Source organism: Larimichthys crocea, chromosome III (assembly GCF_000972845.2).
Source record: "Larimichthys crocea isolate SSNF chromosome III, L_crocea_2.0, whole genome shotgun sequence".
Taxonomy (NCBI): Eukaryota; Metazoa; Chordata; class Actinopteri; family Sciaenidae; genus Larimichthys; species Larimichthys crocea.
This window is the reverse complement of record NC_040013.1, coordinates 10,545,384-10,566,917: the sequence shown is the minus strand read 5'-3', so window position 1 is coordinate 10,566,917 and position 21,534 is coordinate 10,545,384. Positions and strand designations below refer to the sequence as shown.

At 38.6% G+C, this 21,534-nt stretch overlaps 1 protein-coding gene across 1 annotated transcript in view; it reads left to right on the top strand.

The window, feature by feature from the left end:
* plpp4 (phospholipid phosphatase 4) overlaps positions 1-21,534 on the top strand; it is a 45,357-nt gene that overhangs the window by 836 nt on the left and 22,987 nt on the right. The gene's annotated exons all lie outside the window — the stretch shown is intronic.

The window sequence follows — 21,534 nt, the reverse complement described above, 5'->3', positions numbered from 1 at the left end:
TCTGTCTTCAGTTGTTAGAGGGAGGCAGAGGCTTCTTTGACCACTTCACTACACAAGAAATAGACTCACAGTGGGATAGTTATATCTCTGACACTTTCCAAGACGGTTATGTGTGAAAAACAAACATAAATATGTTTTATTTAGTGTTTTGGTAGCCTGCAGGTGCTATGCCTGGTTTGCGTCATGATTGTGTCATTTATTGATTTTCTGCAAGCTGTGATATGAAGAAAAGCTCCAGGTGATGCTATCTGAAATGACTCTGCTGCAGTATTCATTCTATCTTGAAAAAAAAAGGAGAAAAAAGTCAAAAATATACACACAATATCATGAATATCTGACTTTGGGCTAAGTGGTCTGCATGTGTGCTGTCACCATAAACATATTATACAGTCTCATGCTGCTCTGTTCAGTGTTTGACATGGGAAATCTCAGCCCAAAGAATGAAACAGAGGAGGTGTTAGACTATTACACTGAAAGCTCCTGATTTCCTTTGTGAGTGTGTGTGCGTGTGTGGGATTCATATTTGCGGCTGATTTATTATTTATGTTATGTGCTTGTGGCCACATGAAAAAACAATTTCACACAATATCATCATCATCACCATCATCATCCACAACTAACTACTGTATTCTACCACAAATGCCCTAGTCACAAAGTCATTGATCACTGTAATGAATTGAGTTTTGCTCCCCACATTCCCCCTTCACTGCACAGAAAACGAATAAACTGTGTTGTAACGAGGCCCCGTCAGTAAACTTGATCTGCTTTGTACTTGTGTAACACAATAAATTAACCTGTGGTTACACAGCCATGTTTGCCTGTCCTGTGTGACATGTAACACAACATGTAACACACGTCACCTTCATACCTGCACTGTGTATTGTGCTGTATATTGTTAGGGTTCTGATAGTTTAGCACGTCCATATGAACAGTTCTGATTAGGTCGTGATCAATATTGGTGTAACAAGGAGCCATGCAAGTCTAATTCCATTATTTAGTTTTTGTACTTTTGTTTGTTTCTAAAGATTACAAACATACAAAGTGCACTGTTGTGCTCTGTTCCTAAGATTGAGAGCCAGAACAAGTTTTAATCATATATATCATGGCATTTGGAGCAGAAGTAATTGTTGTATTAAACTAGCTTTTTCCTGGCAGATCAGAGAGTGCTGCCCTCAGGCCCTGCAGAGCAGTAGTTCCTTGTTCTTGGTTCACCTCAGAACCTGAGTTGAAGGCAGGATAATTGGGGTCAACTAGAATCAGTTTTTTTCCTCACTGGAGGCGTAAGGGACAGTTTTTAGCCACCGCCTTTTGTGTCTCGGTGTAGGTGTAGTATACTGTAGTTTTATCTTGGGAAGAAAATGGCAGCCGTATGCAAGAGTATGTTTACCAATAAGATTCAGCAGTATTTCATTCCTTCATTGTTTAGTTAAAATCTTAAATTTTTCCGCTTTCTACCTCTGCAGCGCAGTATAACATTTGTGTCACTGGAAGAAAAAAAAAGAACAATGGATTTTCTCATTTGCTGTACATATTCCTTCATAATTGTGAACATTTACCAAGGGATGCTGAAGAATGAATGATTTAATCCTTTTGTTTTGGCTCTAAGCAGATATGAATGTATTAAAGAGACTGACTTTAATCAGAGATCACACATGCACAGTTTTGTTATTCTTTTTGATTAAACAATGCTTACTGTAACAACAGTGTAACTTATCTGTGTGCTGGGCACCCACACAAACTGTTTTAGTTTTTCTCCATCACACATTAAAGCACATCTCTGTGCTCTCTGAGGACTGCTTCTGTCTTGGGGATGATTTTTAAACCTAAGAGTCCTGAATGCCCCTCTATTACTCACATACACATTTTGTCAAAGATGACCTGCTGTTAAGGGAATATTATTTTTTATTTGCCCTTGCCTGCCAAGCTCCCTATCTGTTCCAGGCCTTGGGAGGTGCACTGACCTTATAGTGATGGGCCAAGTGTGTAACACTTGGGCAACCCAGTGCTATCGAACTGCTAATGCCATGCAGTCATCATAGCTTGGTGGGCACCCCAGGAGTCACACATCTCCCGGGTGTAAAGCAAAAAAAAAATTCAATCTAAATGGAAATGGATCTTTGACATTTAACAGAATGGAAAAAAACAAAAGCTGGAAACTGAATCAGAAAAAGATAAAGTTCTTTTTTTTTCTGCTGCTAGCCACTCAACATAGAAAGAGGATAATGAGATTGGTGTTATTTCACTTTCCTTGTAATCTGGAGCAAAACAAGCAAAAGCTTAGTCAAATACCAAGACGTAATTTCTTCCTTGGGTGGTTGGTGATAGAGCTCATATTGTCAATCAACGCAAGCTGAACCTCAGAGTTGAAGCTTCTTTCTGTTTGTTCTTCAGCTCATAGTCGGACACTTAAAAAAACAGATTTTGGAGATTTCATTTTTGGAAATATCAGAAGAAAACAGGAAGTGGAGCAAGAAGGACACAGAGACTAAAGAAAGAAAGAGACAGAGGTGGAAGATAAGATGGAGGACATGGAGGTAGGTAGATCTAGACTGTTTGGAGATTTTACAGATTAAGACCTAAGCCACCTCAAATAGAGAGGCAACAAAATCACTCTAAACTGCCATCAGTGCAATCTAAAAGCTCTGCGATTGAGCGATTGGCCAGATAAGAGGGCAGTTTTATGGGCTAATGTACACAACAAAGCATAATAGATCTGTTTGTGCCCAAGGGAACAATTTGGGTTTAGGCTGAATTGGCTCCTTTATTGCAGAGAATTACTGTAGTTGACAGAGGAGTAATTTTGTTTATTACGTGTATTTGCATGCTAGAATATCCAGTATGAGATGAGCTCAACACCCTCTGACGACAATGATCTTGGAATTTCGAGCATTATAATACAGTTGTTGTGAAATGAGGCTAACAGCTGGTACTCTGAAACAACACCAGTCATCTCTCAAAACAGTGTTCGGCACTGCATATCATCCTCCCCTCTCAGAGGAAGGCTTAGGAGCCTTTGGATACAGCCCAGAGCCTTGGCAAGTCTCAGAAAGCCGTGTAAGATCAGGAAGAGTAGAATGTCAGGCCTTAGACTGTTTAAGAATAAGCGGATTGTTTAGCCTGCATGTTAAGGATGGGAGCTCTTCCACTCTGCTGCTCTGGTTTTCAGTAGAAAATCTCTTTGTAAAGGATTTGCTGCAGTGTCATCAGATCACATAAACTCTGTGTAGTTAATGTACACAACAAATATTTTAATCTAGGATAATGGTATAAATATTTATCTTATGGTTATTGGATTAATGGTGAAAAAAACAGTTTCATTCTTAAGACTGGTTGATTTGGTTACCGTGGTAGTTTAACAGTACAACAAACACTTACTGGGCTGCAACTTTGTCATCAAAACAGCAGAAGAGCAACAAGTATATCTGTTTACAGTGCAGCCAAACCAACTCATAATTTAAAAAAAAAAAAAAGTGATCTGATTTCAGGCACTTGGTACAAGTAGTCTTCCACAACAGGGCCTGAAAAAAACTATGATATAACGAGAAGAAATTATGGATTGCAAAGACTATTAAAAAGGCAGGTCATGAATGAAATCAAAAAGCTTTCCTGAAAATCTTAAAAGTGCAGTGTGTAAGATTTTGCCTCTGTTTACTGAAAATGACAGAAATGGAATATAAAATGTATGTTCTTCATATAATCATCTGAAAATAAGAATCAGTATGTTTTTATGACCTTAGATTGAACCTTTATCTATAGACTTCTGGGTCCCCTTCTGCAGAGTCTGCCATGTTTCTACAGTAGCCCAAAACGGACAAACCAAATACTGACTCTAGACATGGCTTTTGGTCTTTTTCACATGTTTCACGCCCACTGTAGTTTCTCCCATGTGCTAGGAAGGACAGGGTGAATCTGCAACTTCACTGCTAAGTGGCACTACATTCTACAAACTGGTCTTTTAAAGGTTATGGACATCCTTTTGGTAATATACTGACACTAAAATGCTAATTGTAAAATATATCAAAATATATATTTTTTCCATCTAGGATGTAGATTTTCTGAAAACGTTCAGCCAAAGGCCACAGGTGTGAGTGCCACATTAAAGTTCTATTAAAAGGTGTTTAATATGAAAATTAATATTAAACTGAACCGGCACTTGACTCTACAGCTCTGAAGCTTTCAGCTCTTTGTTTTATTTCACTTGTTCCAGTCCAAACGACTCTTCCCATGGGCAACACCTCCAAGCAAACAAGCTCACTCAAGCTGATTTTACGTTACATGGGCATAGGGTAATGGCAGAGAAAAAAGAGTTGCTGATGAAGAAAGTCCAGCATCTAGCATTCAGAACCAGGCATTTCCCCCTGAGCCTGGCTGATTTAAAAGCTATGTGAAGACTGGAATTATATTGATCAAGTGGTGAGAAAAAATAACTCCAATGAGATAGCTGTGTTTCTTTGTGTCTTACATATATTGAGGCAGTTGTTGGCCCATATACAATAAATATCTTTCTTATTTATTGTTTGTTTCAGGTTTTCCTGCTATAATTGTGGCCAGAAATAACTTTTTAAGAACATGACACATCTCTAGCCAGAGCAATCTGCTGTTACTATTACTTTTCCCCGCCTACATGATTATTACAGTGTACTGTCTTGCTGTGTTTCTTAATTTTGGCAGCCAACATGTGAGGCACTGAATCGCAGGTCATCCAATCTGTAACCCTCATTATATTGGAGAAGAAGGAAAAATTGAAATTGCGGTCTTGACAGCTGACACAGTTTCACTTCACACTCGATGTTGTTGACAAAAAATGACCAGAAACATGAGGGAAATGACTGAGAAGACCTCTAGCCTCTAGCAGTATTCATCTATTGATCTTTGTCTGAAATAGCACAGGAGGAACAGGCATTGTTGTACTTAATTATGTAAAATCAACCTGATTAATTACTTAGTTCTTAAAGGGGTAACTTTTGAAAAGTGTCAGCCTATTCAGGGACATCCAATTAAACCAAACAAAAGAAAGATAATTCGACAAGTCCAAGTGAGCGCACGACTGAAAATACAAAGATGGCACACAATGCCAAAAAGTATGACATTTTCAAAAGTAATCTGGGCGTTGCATTAAAATTTGATTAGTGACCACAGTGAATTCTGAATCTGAGAGGTCTGTGGGAAAAAAGATAGAATAAGAAAAATGGACAAACAGAAAAGCTCTTTGGCAGATGGACAAAGATTTAAGTAAAGAAAGGATGGATTGAAAATGGACAGGGTTGTGTTTAGCACTAGAATTGAGGATGGGAGACAAAAATGGGTGGATCAGCAAAATCCGTAGGTCCTGTGGCACAAATAACTGTGAGTCAAATGAGAGCAGAAGCAGCCAGCGACTATCACACCAAGACCAGGAATTCCCTGACAGCTCAGTCTGTCACTGCTCTAAGCTACTCTGGCATGTCATTCCCCACAATCATTTGATCAGCTCATTATATTCGATGTCCCTGCTGTCATCTATCCAACCCCATCTCTTTATCCCTTCATGGGCATCAGATCCCTCAGTTACTCTCCATGTGTCCTTTTCACCATTTTTTCTTATAAGAATATGTACGTTTTTGCAGAGAATGCCCTGTGGGTCAACTTATCCATTAGATGAAAACATTCACCGTAGGCACAAAAATGATATGATAGGAGAAGCAAAGAAATGAAATGGAAATTAACTATAAGGTGGATTGCCCTGACATTTATTGAAGCATTTATGTCCCTGTGGTGAGCTCATATTTTTTTGTATATTATCTCATATAGCACCATCATCAGGTATAAAACTATTTCATTCATAATAGAAAGAATCTTTAGAAATCTTTAGAAAGAACTTGCACCAACCACACATAAGTCGAGTCTTAACTACGCTGGACTTACTGATGCACGTCAATGTGAATGCCTATGCAACTGTGACTGTTGTCTAGCAGCGTGCATTGCTAAGATACATTATTAACGATCTCCCGCTGTCTTGCTAATTTGTGGCTAATCATTTCTCTTTGGTAGCAACAGCATGGAAGGCAAACCCATTTCACCAACACTGAGAGAAAAAAATGAATAGCGCTGTACAGTCCAACATAATACCAAACATCAAGAGTTGACTTGGAGGGAAATAACGGATGCCATAAATGATTGTTCCGTCTTGGGCATCCTTCGTTCAGAAAACATAGAATGACATATTATTGATGTGTTTGAAACAGAGGAGACAATCTCCAGCAGATGCTGCTTGAGCGGAGTGAAGGCTGAAAGCAAAAGAATTGCAGAAAGAGCAGGAAATGCTGGAGCTGGAAAAACAGAAATTAGCAGTAGAAATCCAACTAAAGATGCTTTCTTCTCGTATTTTTGAAGAGGGATTGAATTAAGTCAACATGACTTCATTTATATACCATGTAGGGACAAGCTGAGAAAAACAATTTAAATTGCATATGTGGGCTGATGACACAATATCTTATCTGAAGATGTTTTAATTTTTAAAAGTTTACAATCGAAATCTATCAGTGGAAAAGGCACAAAAACAAGTTGATATAATCACTTTGCATGCACTATTCTATGATAATATCATGACTGATTATTTGTAAAGATTTGTGCAATAATAATTGACCACAATCTGATGCAAACAAAAAATATTTACAAACAGACTCTGTAAGCAGACTCTTTCAGTGTGCAGCTGCATCTCCCTGTGAAACCTAGAAAATATAACTAATGATGATACTGTCAGGCCCAGATTTATCACTATGTGGCAAGTTTGTTTATTTATTTAGTCTATTTTTCTTTATTTTTCATATTTGGAATATATGGAATTATAATGAAATAATGATTTAAAGAAAAAAGTGAATGGACAACTTTTCTCTGTGTAGTGATCTGCTCTGATCAGCACCACGGATAGTGTCATTTTCTGTCTACCTCTCCTTCCTTCAGTCAATGACGCTCTCCAAGGTGCTGACACATTCATGGCAGAGCTAGCAAATGTGCCAATTTTAATCCTTTCATTTAAAAAACAAAAAAATACTCCAAAACCTTTATAAAATAGAGTGGAATAAAAGGATACTTTTCCAGCCTTATTTAGAATGATTTTGCATTCTTTAAAGTTAGATATGTATCTCCATTTCTTCAGTTATTCAGCATAAATATGGTTTTAGGCATTAAATGAATAATTCAGAATAAAGGAAAAAGGAAAAAGACAATTATTCAAGTAAAGTGGCGGCGATACAGTTTCTGGCAAGGGAAATATTTTGTAAGATATACATATTATATTACTTGCCCGTGCTTGAAAACTCATTGCTCAACAACTGAGTGGTGTCATGGATGGTGTGATAGCACTGTTCTTGCTCAGAACGGAGTGATATCTGTGCCAGCATTTCCATGGGTAGCCAATGTTGTCAAGGAGCAGCCCGTTTTTCCTCCAGCATCAAATCCTTAATAATACACTCCCAGAGAATGTGTGGGTTGTGGGTAGATAGAATGTTTTTATTGGCATGGGAAGCAATCTGAACATTGAACCATTGAATGGTATCCCTTGCAGTTGACATGAAGACACTCATGTTCAGATGGCAGCTAGATCCAGAAATGAGTCTCATCGATGTATGTTACCATAGAAATGGCCTTTGATTTTCACACCTGCTCCTGACTAGATGTGAGATTTATGAAGGAGTCTTAGAGAGAAAAAGGTTTAAGCCTCGAATATACAACTAGTTTAACTATTAGCTTGAACTTATTTTAAGATTAGATGTAAGCCCTCTTGGTGCAAACGGTCCCTGGTATGTCATTATCAATGACAAAGACACAGCATTCAGTATAAGGCAGTACAATCCATAAACTCTCTACCCTCATGCTGGTAGAGCTCGTGTAGTAGACTGCATTAGTGTTACTACATAAACTGGATAATTACAAAAAAAAAAGAGGAGATAAAACTTTTTTTGCTCAGCAGATTCAGGTTAAAGAAATTAAATACATCTGCATAATCCTTCCATTAATGCATTAGATCATATCTGAAGAAGATTTAAGTGTTGTCTTCTCTGTTAATTGCAGTTAATTACTGATTCTTGTTTTATAGAGTTGCACTCTTCAATCCAAATCTGACTTAATTCCCAGCCCACCCCTATAGCTCTCATTAGAAAGTCAAATTAAAAAAAACTAAACAGACACCACAATGTTTACAGGCTGCATTTAATCAAACATCCAGTCATTAAGACTACAGTGACAGTAAGGGTTGTGCTTATGCTGGTGGGTATTTCTTAAATGGCATTTTCAGCTGGAAATGTAACTGCTATTATTATACAAAGATGATATTTAGCAAGAAGTCCCTCCTACAATTTGGAGTTCTATTTAAAGGTTATTCGGTGTTTGGAAAATAGTTGTGAGTCATTTTCTTCATTGTGGTCAGATCGTATCTATCGGTCCCATTTCTTTAACCCCTAAATGAAAAAGTTCTGATGTTGAAAATGAAAATCAAGTCAAAAAATGTCAATCAGTCAATCAAGACTTGATTACTACTTTCATTGTCTGTATTTGTTGCTTTAGACAATTGTGACATTATACAGTCCGGTGATAAGAGAAATGTTAAATTTTAACAAAACTGTAAGGAGTTCTATAGTCAAAAAAAGTATATTATATGATATTAGATGTGTTATGTGCTGTAGTCATTCCATTTGTCTAAAATGTACTGTAAAACCTTTCCCATTAGTTGAGAAGATGATGAAATATTTGAACCCTGACTGCTGCTCAGTAGGTGGAGGTTGAGCTCAGGAGAAACACTGTAGACCTCAGAGGTGTGGACGGAGTGTGAAAGTGACAGATTCTGTGGGAACATCGCTTACACTTCCACCCATCGTGATATTTCTATTCTTACACACTCCCTGTTTCTCTCACCTTCTTTCTCTGTCACTTCCTTCCTTCATTTCCCCTTTCTCAGGTATTTTCTTAGATCTGCTCCATTGCTGTCATTTCCAGCTTCATAATCTTATCTGTGCAAAGACAGATGAGGGGTGGAGGAGATGAAAGAGTCTTCCTCCAACACACACACACATGCTCACACATGCAGCAGTCTCCCGGCCCAAATCTCAAAATATATAACAAGCAAGCCCCTCTCCTTCTGGAGAAGCTTTCATCACATCTGTGTATGTGTGCGTGCGTGTGTGTCCCTCTCAGGCCCCTGGGTTTTGCTGTCAGACCAGACTCTTTCCTTGATGACTCCTCCGTTGTTTCCTTTTAGACAATGCACTGCAGAGTGATAGTTCACTTTTTTCCACAGCATGGTGAATCACATAAAGTATATATGGCATAGCTGAAGGGAGGAAACAGGTAGAGACACGTCTCTGACGTTTTTTTATAACTTTGGAGTAAACTACCATGGTGTTAGTGAAACCAAAAAATAGTTGTCAAACTAGTAAACTAAACTTTTTGGGAACAACATTATATGTATCAGCTTTGCAAGTTTGCTTAAGCTGGGAACAGACGTGGGTACTGTTGAAAAAAGATGAGACTCTCCACATGCAAGAAATTATATTTCCACCAACATATGGAAATTTAATTAAATGCTTAAATATAAACAAGACATTTTTAGTCTTGACAGCAGGAAGAAGCACACTGTATAAGACACCACAATGAATGACTAAACCAAAATAATAGTCTCTTACCCATGGCACAGACTATTTTTTTCAATTGGCTCACTGTTATCAGTCAGCCTCTAATTATTATTTCACCAACTTAACAAAACAAAAACATAACAGTTCTTATGTTCAGGTAATTATACACTGATGAAAACATAGTTATGCATACCATTTCTGCTGATTCTGTATATAAAGCCCCCTAAATTACACACTGGATCTTTAATGGTTTCACTTTACTGTAAGGCAGCTGTTGAGACCAGGTAGGGCACCAGTTCAAAGCCCTGTAACGCCCGACTGAATCCACACAGGTGATATTTCGGCTGATTAGCACTCTTTAAGACTGTGTGGGCTTGATTGACATCTCCCTCAAATCTGTTACCTTTGTTGCCTTTATCATGGAGTTTGGTGACCTTGTGTAATTCCAGCATGGCTTCAGCCACATTCAACCTGAGCAGATGTTTAGTCTCAAGAAAATCACTGAAAACCTGTGGGAGTATGCACGACCTTTAAGCTGTACCGTGTAAGCTATAATATGCTGTATGTAAAGCGCAGGGGTTCAAAGTCTGATACTGTCAAAGGTCAATAAAAATAGGGAGCACCTGAACATGGCTCCACCCTAAAACTGCCAGCGTAAAACAAACCACCTGTTTGAGTGTGCAGGGCTTTAACAGAAATGTAAAACATGTATGTATGTGCGGTGCACTCCAAAAAAGATTTTGGGCACTTATGCATTTCAATTACATGGTTTCAATATAAATTAACGAACAAACTTAATGTGAAGCAAGTAATAAGATTTATGTAATAGTACTAATAAACTCAAAATGACTGCATTCATTTTCACTGTTGTTTTCACAAATTGGCTTTATTAATATTGAATGCATAAACCTTGGTACTACTACACTACTGTGTAGTGGAAACACATTGAGTTTATGAGTACCATTACATAAATCTTATTACTTGCTTCACATTAAGTTTATTAGTTAATTTATATTCAATCTATGGAATTCAAATAGATGGAAATTTTCGATGTCCTCCATTTTGGCCCAGTTTTTTGAGTGTGGCTTTTCTCCACTCCACAGGTAATGTTTGTTTGCATATGTGGGTTGTGGAAACTAAGAAAATAAGTAATTTGATTTTCCTTCAGATGAAACAAAGAAATCCCTTAAGGCATCTGAGACAACATCAACTCCTGAATACAACGAGAAAACAAAATAGAGATAATGAAGGGTCATTTTCTGGAAAGAAAATTCAAATGACAGAGAAGATGGCAGTAAACAAAACAACAACCAGGAAGGTAAATAAAATAAATTCAAGTTGTAGCCATGAAAATCAAATACCCTGAGGCAAGGCGAATGAGTGTCACAGTGAGAGAACATTCAGTATATACTCTTTACAGATCAGCAGACATTTGATAACCAATTATAGATCCATAAAAGTGTAGCATCACTGCGTGTGGTGGTGTATTTGTTTAAGAAAAGGCAAGAATGTATGCATTGAAACCTCTGTTTGTCTTTCAGCATACATGGTTAAGTGTGCATATGTCTAAGGGCATACAGTGCACTATGCTAATGACCAGCTTTAACACTGTGTGGGAATCGTTGAGGCGTGTGTATATTCACCCTTCCTTTAAATGAACAAAGAGTGCAGAGATGGAATATCTCTCCTGTTGCTGTTGACTTTGACATTTTCCAGGATGAAGCGTGGGCATGACAAAATGGTAAATGTCAGCCCTGTGTCCCAGTCCCATATCTGCGTCCAACATCGCAGCCAGTGTGAGTGATCAGGGTGTCTCTGTCTAATTCCTTCCACCTCCCTCACCTTCCCTCCCTTCTCTCCAAGCATGGTTACCCCTCACTTCTAACCTAATAAACCCTGCTCGCAAGAAAAATCACATACCCACACAAATGTCTTTATATACCTTCTGCTGAGATTTTTAAACATTAGGTGTTTGCTTTGTGCTGAAAACTGATTCCTTATTCTGTCTGCAGTAGTAGTATAATTTCGTACAAGTCATTAAGGAAATGCCTATCGGGGAAAAAAATTTGCAATGCAAATAAAGGGCTATTATGTCTTGTCAGTAGTGGGTGAATAACCTACTAAAAATTTTTACTCAAGTAAAAGTATAATTACACATTAAAATGCTCCAGAATAAAAACTTCTATTTGACAAACCTACTCACGTAAAAGCTCTTCAAAGATCTTCAGAAAGTCATCTTATGTCCAAGTAATCTCAAGACTTTAGAAAATAGCCCAGAAGAAAAAAATTAACATTTTAAATCTAAAGTGCATCAATCTGGTGCATATTGTGAGCAAAAATTAAGAGGCTAGTGAAGAACTTTGTAACTTGTTAATTAATTACTCATTACATAGTTCCACTAGAATTGAAGAATCGATGTGATTACTATTTTCTCAACCATTGTTTTGAGGTTTTACACGGAAGATGTGTTAACATGTGTATACAAAAAACTAGTCACAATAGATACAAAAGCACAGGTGTAGATAATTAAATTCATGAATTCCATGAATTTCCGTTTCGATTTCAGGGTCCTAGCATTGTCATGTAGATCTGACACTGAACCATTGTAATGTGATTCCGTAATAAACACCTGTGCTTTTCCTACCATGAGAAGTCAAAACGTTTGCTGTGAAAAAGGGTTTACAAGAGAACACTCATTTGTAGCACAACGAATTGTTGATGCAAGTCCGCTGTTTTATTATTCAATTTTACAAGGTAATCCTAATACTGATTATTAGCCTAACAACACCTCTAAAGCTTAACTAGAGATGCTTGTAAAACTTGTTTTCTTGATATGTACTGTACATTCAAAAATGTAAAGACTGTTTGTGGTTTTAGAGAGTTGTGTGCCTTACACACACATTGACAATGCAATCGCAATGACCCCTCAGAGGTAGTGGGATCTGACATTATTAAGCCATTTCTGAAGGATACCAATCTGACCTGTACGCCATCACTCATCTAGCAAAGCAGTCTTAACCTGTTAAATGTTGTATAACTTGGTTAAACTTTCAAGATGGTCAGTTTTATAGTGGGCTGTAACAGCCAATCTCACAGCCAAATGAAATCATGGGATTACTCCCTTAATTTTTTCACAACATAAAAATTAATCGAGTGAGACCAGGTTGGCGACATGACTGACTGATGCTGAATGGCTTGTGTGGCAGCAGCATAAAAGATCACTTTTTACAACATCCCTCTTTTCCATTCTGGTGGTGAGTTATCATTTTGTTAGTTAACTAGACTCTGCATGCATGTTAAGCTTTATTTGCCCCCTCCTGTCTTACTGTTGACGTGAACATCGGCTTGTCAGCTTACTGACGTGAACATTAGCTAGCTGATGTCTACAGATCAGATGTTATCTATGGTGACATCTAGATTACAAGATCCTGATTTGGGGAATATTGTTTGCATTTGTTGCTAATGCAAGCATAGTTTTACTGATCAAGTAGCTTCACACAACTTTATGGTGGGTTAGGGTTAGGGTCTGTTCAGTCAAGTTAAAGATGAGATTAAAAGTAAGTTGCTTTGTGAGTTGATATAAATGTAAGTGAACGTGTTTAATGGGCATATGGTATCATCTTATATTGATCGCAGGCCCCTGAACTGAATTAAAATTGTATTGTGGCAGACTTTGTGATATCAGTAAATATTGTATTGTTGTCCAAAGAATCAATGTAATATTGTATTGTGCGAACTTGTGTGACCTCTAGTAAACAGAGAACAGAAAAGAAACCAACTGCAGTTGAGGATAACAGAGCCCACAAAAAGTGAGAGTCTACATGAACAGAAGGCTGATGAGGATGACACAGCATCAGGGAATCCACAGGATGAATGTGATTTTTGCGAGCTTAGGCAGGAAGAGACAACCACCTGCTGAACATGAAACTGACGTCAGAGCTAAAAGAGGATGACAATGCAAATGGCAAATATTCCACAGGAATACTCATACTCATGAGTAGGGATGGGAATCGAGAACCGGTTCTTGTTGAGAACCGGTTCCGTGTGTTTCAATGCCATGGAATCATTTGGCAGTTTATCTAACGATTCTCTTATCGATTCCAGAAAGCACGAATTACATTGTGTAACTTCCGCAAGAAGTTACGCACGCTCGATTCCAGCAAGCACGACAAATTACGGCACGTAACTTACGCAAGTTTCGCACGTGCAGTGCAATCAGTAGTAAACAATGGCACCCACTCGGTTCAAACGCTCCAAAGTTTGGCTGCATTTTACCAAAACAGACGGCAACAGGGCGACTTGCAATCATTGCAAAATGGAGATAACAGCGTTGGGAGGGAACACGACGAACATGCAGAAACATTTGCGCACACAACATGCAATATTTTAAAATGAATGTCGTGTTTTTGACATGCTTCGGACTGGAGATGAATCTCAACCTAGCAGCAGTGGCAGCAGCCAGGCTATGACCACTTCTGCCGTTACTACGGAAGGCATGGAAGGTAGATAACACACTGCCTACCATGTTAGTGCCATGTGCTGCTTTGTAAAACATGCTACAGTATAACAGTTAACATTAAACGAATGCCTTCTGCATTAGATTTAGATGACCATGACGAGAGAGACAGTCTGGCTGGCTCAGAGGCTGGCAGCTGTACTAGTACTCGCTCCAGTTCACTACGTCCTCTAGATGATGCTGATCAAACTGTTTGTTCTCCTTTTTTTCCCAAATGAGAATCGATAAAGAATCGAATCGTTAAGCAGAATCGATAATGGAATCTGAATTGTAAAAATCTTATCAATTCCCATCCCTACTCATGAGTGTGCTGAAAATGCTGTTCTTTCCTAAAGCAAGATGAATCATGTCACCTTTTCAGATGCTGTTCCTAACCACCATGTGTCTGGAGCTGAATCTCCTTGTCCAACACTTGACTTAAGAAAACCATCTCCACCACATTACTGATGCATAAATATTTTGTATTCCATGTTAGCCCTTAAGTGTATTGGCCAGAGAGATTACTTGCAGGGTACTATGCCACATCAATTTGTGGAGGCGTTTAATCATGCCACAGCAATTAGAGACTGCTTTGTGATATTAATTGAAAAGCCATCTAATCTAAAAACAAAACCCATTCTCACAGTACTGTACAAACAACATCACACAAAGAACGATCTAATTGGCATTACACCACAGGGTGGGGTGGGGAGGTAGTACAATTAAAAAACATTATCACTGCATTAATATTTCAGAATTATTTTTCCTAGAGCATAGAGTGTAGGAGTGTAATTAGCATCCTAAGGTCTAAGGGTTTCATCAAGATTTATTTAGGACTGCTTTTGCAATAACTTTTGCATCACCCTGCATTACTGTTCTTCTTCTGAGCCTATTTGTACTCATTTGTACTCACATTGAACTATACACATTGAGCGTCCTGATATAGTACTACTACTTATTGGTATGTAATTATTGGAAGTGAACTAAAATGAATTTTTAGGCCAAGAGGTCTCTCCAGAAGAAAACAGTACAGTAATCTGTAGGATGCTGTCATTGTCATTTGCAAACAGTTACTGTACTCAGGACAACTGCAAAAATACAGAAGAGATCTATGTATTCTAGAAAATAAAATGTAAGGAAAACTAAGAAATTAGCATGTCAGCTTGATTTTAAATTCATGCTGTGTGTATATTTATATATATTTAAGATATAAGATGTGATATAATTCTCGACTAACAAATAATAGTTTTCAGACACATTCCTCTTTTTATTCCAATTTTTACACATCAGATTAATTGTGGTTTAATTTCCACTGTGATATGTTTGGTCTGATCAATAAAGTTTTAAGAAGATACACTTTATCAAGAATCAAGAATCAAGAATAAATCACATTTTCACAATCATTTCATGAGCAGAAGTAAAAATATGTTATTCTAACTTTATAGGCAAAAGTGTACATTTATCTCTTCTTGCTTATTTAATAACAGTTACCTTTATTGATAACTCAGACTGTGTGAACATCTGCAAGATAATAAAACTGCAATGATGTCCCTGGAATGTATTCAGGATATCACTGACTAACTTCACTTTCATAATATATAGCGCTTTTACCTTGGTCAAGAGCTTCCCTTTATATGGTCATTTGTCTTTTGCATGTATTTTACACATTTCTGATTGACATGATAGATGACGAGTGACAGTGACAAGTAAAGACAGCTACCCAACATACACTATCCTTCAAAAATGAAACCACCACCCCAGAATGCTTTCCATAACACTAACCTTAATGCTTCCCAGAAGTACAGGGTGGGTAGATAAACTGTTAAAAAAAATGTTCTGTTTCTTTCAGTTCTGTTTGTGTAGAGTTAAACAAATGTGCAATGTCTTGATCAGCGAGGTTCAGAAGTACTAGCAGGTGTATTTTGGAACTGTGTCCCTGTGTTCCATGGTGTTGTGCTAAGCTGAGCTAATTGCCTCACAGCTGCAGCTCTGTACTTAACATTCACAGACATGAGAGTGGTATTGATCATCACACATAAAAACATGAAAACAAACAAGCAAATATTCCCCAAAGTGTCCTTAAGTGCAGTAACTGTTCATGAAAGTTCATGAAGATGAAAGTGTCAGATACACAAGAAAAGTGAGCTACAACACCTCATTACAGAGTACCTCCTATGCACTCCAGTACTATATTCAGTAGGAGCATCTAAGGATGACAGTTTCCTCTATACAGTGCAAAAAAAGAGAGAGAACAAAATCTGATGAGGCGACTCCAATGGGCTGGTGAAATCGATGCATTTACTCAGCAAGCTCGATGAACATAAGCCTTGAACCTGTGGAGCATTTGCAAAGCCTGCTGGCAACTCATAGTGCATGGCAGCCTGGCTCTTTTCTTTCCTGCTGTGGGTTGTAACTTATCTTGCCATGCCCCCCCCCACCATGCTTTCTTGATTCCCCAATCCCTCTGTGTCCCTTTAGCCATGTCCTGCCAGCTTCAGACCACTGCATTTCCTAATGCCTCAGGCCACTGACCTTTCTCAAAGTGTCTGTAGGGCTTTTATCATAAACAGACACCTGTAGTCTAAGCAAGCCAGCCCTCATTTTGCTTCTCATTATACTCTGGCCTCTTTATTACTCATTCTTGAATTAGCCAGTGTAAATGGGTGATTAAATTATTATTAAAAGAATGACCCTGCATTTCCCACTGTATGCATGACAAGCAAGCCCCTACCCTTTAGCTGACTTGAGAAGGCATATCTCCAGGGAAGCCAATGCTAGCTGAGTGTCACTCAGCGTATATCCTGCTCCCCTCCTCTCTCTCGGCTGCCTGTGACAGGACTGGTGCTGTGCATTCCTGACACGTTCGGTCAAGGCCCTGACTGTAACCACTAACATGAACAGAGACAGATAGAGGAGTTGTGACATTTATTGCACTTGCAGAATTCTGACTTGCATAGCAGAGTGTAATATAGGAAACCTCTAGGTAAATAGATAATGTCTGTTTTGAACACATCCCCAGTAATTATGTTGATTAAATATGATCATATTAGCTATGCAGTTTGCTGTATGGGAAAACTCAGACAGGGTTAATAATATTATGGGTGTAGTTTTCCCCAGAGCAGGCGTATGACTTCATTTGTTGGCTAACAATGTCATTTACCCATCTGTTTCTATTTTTTTAACTTAGGCTGTGACTATGATGTTGGAAAGGGGTAAAGAATTCATATGCTTCTACACAGAGGCACAATACTCCCTCAGCTCCAAGCCTGTCCCCAGGTTTCAGTTCTGTGTCCAAACTCAAAGCTTTAAGCCCATTGCCATAACCAGCCACACAACCTCACCTCCAGGCTTCGTGCCTTCTGTTTCCACACATTTCCCTGCTATCCGATCCCTCTCTCAAGCCCAAAAAAAATTTTTTTTAAAAATGCAGCCTTAAATGATTTTAGGTTTTTGGAATCCAATCTACCTGGAATCTATCTGATAGATAGTTACTAACCTTTTGTAACTTCCACTCCTGAAAAGCTGTTATCTCGCGGCCCTCTACAATCAGCAGCACACATAAGTACACATTAGTTGTCAAGGCAGCAGCGCTGTTTCCTGATCTGCGGGTCCAATAATGATTGAAAAAAGTGGCATAATCGAATCAAGGATGTATCCACAGTCATTTGGCTCCCCTCTTTCTCTGTTGTGACCCACTCCTAATAGAATTGCAGCAGCAGTGGCTTATTAAATCACAGATACCCAGTTGTCTTTATTTTAATCCAGCTGTGCCAGTGTAGTGAGATTTGATTTTGTTGTAATAGCAAATGCAGGATTTATTTATTAATTTTTTTCCCTCCATGGAGTAAAAAAAAAGGAAACTTTAGCAAAACCTCTGTTGTACCTTTTTCTTCTAGCAGTGAGAAAGTTCTGGATTTGAGATCAATTGAGGCTCACCTGCTGTGACTGTCATCCACTAATCATCATTGTGTCACAGTGTGACATTACATTTCAAAGTTATGCAACTCTAGAAAATCTGATGTGAATTGAAAGTATCCATTTAGTATATACCTAAAACACTTACAAGAAGGTAAAAAAAAACGTGTTCCTGTCCCACTTTACCAGTTTCTTAGGCGCACATGCACATTGTAATAACATTAATAACAATATTAATTTTGTGATGCTTAGAATACTTTTGTTTTTGTTCACCCTGTAAGATTTGCCAAATAGCACAAGAACATGCCAGAAAGAGAATTCTGTTTTTTGCAGAGAGTTAGTTAAGAACAACAATACTATTCCCATGTCTCTTCAGACATCAGCCAGCATCTTGTTATCTTAGCACACACGATTTATGTGTAGCTTCAAGTTGAATGGACAGATATGAGAGTGGTACCATTTTCTCAGTGAGAAAGCAAACGTGTATTTCCCAAAATTTCAAACTACTCATTTAATTAATACTTTTTACTAATATTACACTTCATTGCTTTTCCCCGTTTAACACAATACTAGTGTAGGCTAATGCCATCTCACTGTATCTTAATCCTCCCCCTATTATTCTGGTTCTTCATGCAAATTAAAACAATATCCACTGTGTCTGAAGTAAAGTCATCAGCTCTATAATATAGACCTTTTACCACCATAATTTGGTACCAATTCAAATGAAGACTTAACAGACTGAGATCAAACATTTAAAGCACATCAATCAGATAGATTTAAAAGAAAAATTGAATTTTAAACATACTTCTGTTTTATTCTACAGTCTGAGCATGATTACCATAATTTGAAAATGCTGTGCAACAATCCAATGCCTCTGTTCAGACAGTCTCAGAGAGCTTAGAGGTGCTGAGTGGCTGTCCATGCAGTATGCTGGTGATTTGTCCACTCCAGAACAGCTGTGAGCCAGCCACCACTGGGACACAATTCAGCAAATAGTCTTCTCCAACATACTCTTCCTTCATATCTCTTATTAATTCTCCCCAGATCTCTCCTCCTCACTGGCGTTTCTACCATTTTTTAAAAAAGATATAAACAATATTAAAGCCCAAGCTCTCAACATTCACCACTGAACCATTTTGCAGCCCGATTCTCCAGTTGGATTTGATGGTGTGTAAGAAGAGGAATGGGAAGTTACCGGTGGTAAATGAACCAGAAGAGGCATTCAGCAGAGAAAAATGGGAATTTCTCTCAGGGCTCTATACAACCTCTCATCCTAATAGCTTGTAAATCTCATAAGTCACTTTTCAATAGCTCCCTGCTTTATGATTAAATGATTGCAGTAATAAGTAGGGGGTAACATGTGGGTGCCATCAGACTGTGAGAAAGGCAGTGATGATTGTCCACCTCTGATTTGGTCAGAAGTGATTTCAAATTCTGTCCCAGATCTAACAGATGGTCAGCTCCAGTTTTTCTCTCCCTCAGTCCCTTTACTACACACACAGACAGCTCGCTCCTAGCACAGCTAATTGCCAAATGTGCACCTTGTGAGAGCAAACGCAACCAAATGTGAACGAACACAATGCATTGCAACCTTTTGAATATGTCTCTGGGTTGCATCAGTTACTCTAGCAGTCATACCTGTGAACAGCAATCGTGCAAATTGCGACAAAGTTAGGAAAACAGCTTAACCCTCGACTCTTAGGAAGGACAAGACTGAGAGAACTCTACGACATCTGAACAGGCCACTGTTTGCAGCTTTGCGCCTGTGTGTCCATTTCCATTTCTCTTGAGAAGCGGAGATCACACACTGTGTCTGCAGAGTGTTAGAGCTGTGGCCTCCTGCACCTGTAGATAAATGCTGTGTGACTGTACTGTAATAATGGCTCTCAGCGTTTGGCTCCTGCTCAGCCAGCCCCTACTAGCAGATATAATGCGATCAATATTGATGAAAATGCTCAGCCTCTGTTTGGATATATCTGATGCACACTCACACACAGACACACACATAGACATTCAGCCAAAAAATTACTTTCGAACTTAGTTTTGTGAAAGCTTGCCTGAAGTTAACACGACTAGCTATCCCACTCTTCTGCGTGCCTAATGCTTCACAGCATATCGAACTAATTAAGGAGGAATTTCCCGACTGTCAAGGTGGCACAGAAGAAGATATGTATTCCCAGGGCCATAGCAACAGATTCTGCCCACAGTGCATTGTAAATCAAGAGCTTTTATATTAGCTGCTTGTATTGTTCTTCATGTTGTTCTGTGCTAAATCTCCAAGATGGTTCAGCAGGGGAAGGAAGAGAGAGAAATAATTTAGTTTTATTTCCTTGGCTGTGACTGTGGCTTGTCAGATTTTGAATATACATCATACAGAGATGGCTAGGAATGGGTGATGATAAATTGGCCCAATTGCAGAGTTTTAATGAACAGGAACAAGCAAGAGGCAAAAATCTAAAAACCTTCCGAGTTAGGAAAGGTCACAAGTAAATATTTAAAGCTATATCTGTGGGCTAGTTACGGTCTGCTCATTGTGGAAATTAACGTGGATGCATGTCTGTATCCACTGAGCATGAAATTACAATTAAACTATTTGCAGACAGTAATACACCGGCATAAAGAACATCTCTAGTTTTTTAAAAGTGTGATGCCAACGTTGGTTACATATTGGTTCACATATTCACCTCAAGACTTCCCAGGTTGTCAGTGCATGTATAATTCTGTAGCGTAGCCCCTGTAGAAGCCATTCATCTGTTGCTCAATAATGTCTGTCCACAAAGCAAACAGAAGTTGATAAAACAGAATGAGTTACTCTGCAGGCAGCCAGCAAGCGGTGCTGAGGGTCAGGGACTTTTGCGTGCCTTGTGTTTAAAGAGGCCATCTATCTGGGCCAGAGATTGTGTCAGAGGGCCTTAGGTCTCATTAGAGCATTGATGAGATTCTACCTTTGTAGAAAAACATTTTCCTACATGGTTTATCTTTCAAATGCTTTGTTTCTTTTCAGTGCCTCTATAGCTCCTGCTTTCATGGTCATTTAAAGGTCTTTAGGCTTGCGAATGAACAGAAAGAAGAACTAACGCAACAGGAAATCAGGGAACCACAAACAACAGCCATAAATGACATGAAGTGTACAACATAACTCTCCTGGCTGTTAAGCAGACATCTTGCCTGTGTGTATGAACCAAATTAGTTTATATAATGCAGCCCACCATCATCTTCCACTCTCTCTGTGTCTCTCTTTGAATCAGTGTAATTACAATTACTTCCCAGCAGGATAAATTGGTTTGCATGCTGTGTATGTCATTACCTCTCCAAGCTCCGACATTAGCTCTGCTTATGTGGCTGTAATCCGCATTGTCCTTCCTTCCTCTCACAGACAAATGCATCCTCTGTCACCAGCCTGTACAGTAAATGATGCACTTCCTGCTGGTTTCATCTTGCCCTGTAAATTACAAATTAATTTCCACAAAGGAGCGGCTCTTCTATCCGTAGAATCAAGGATGAAGACTTGATTAA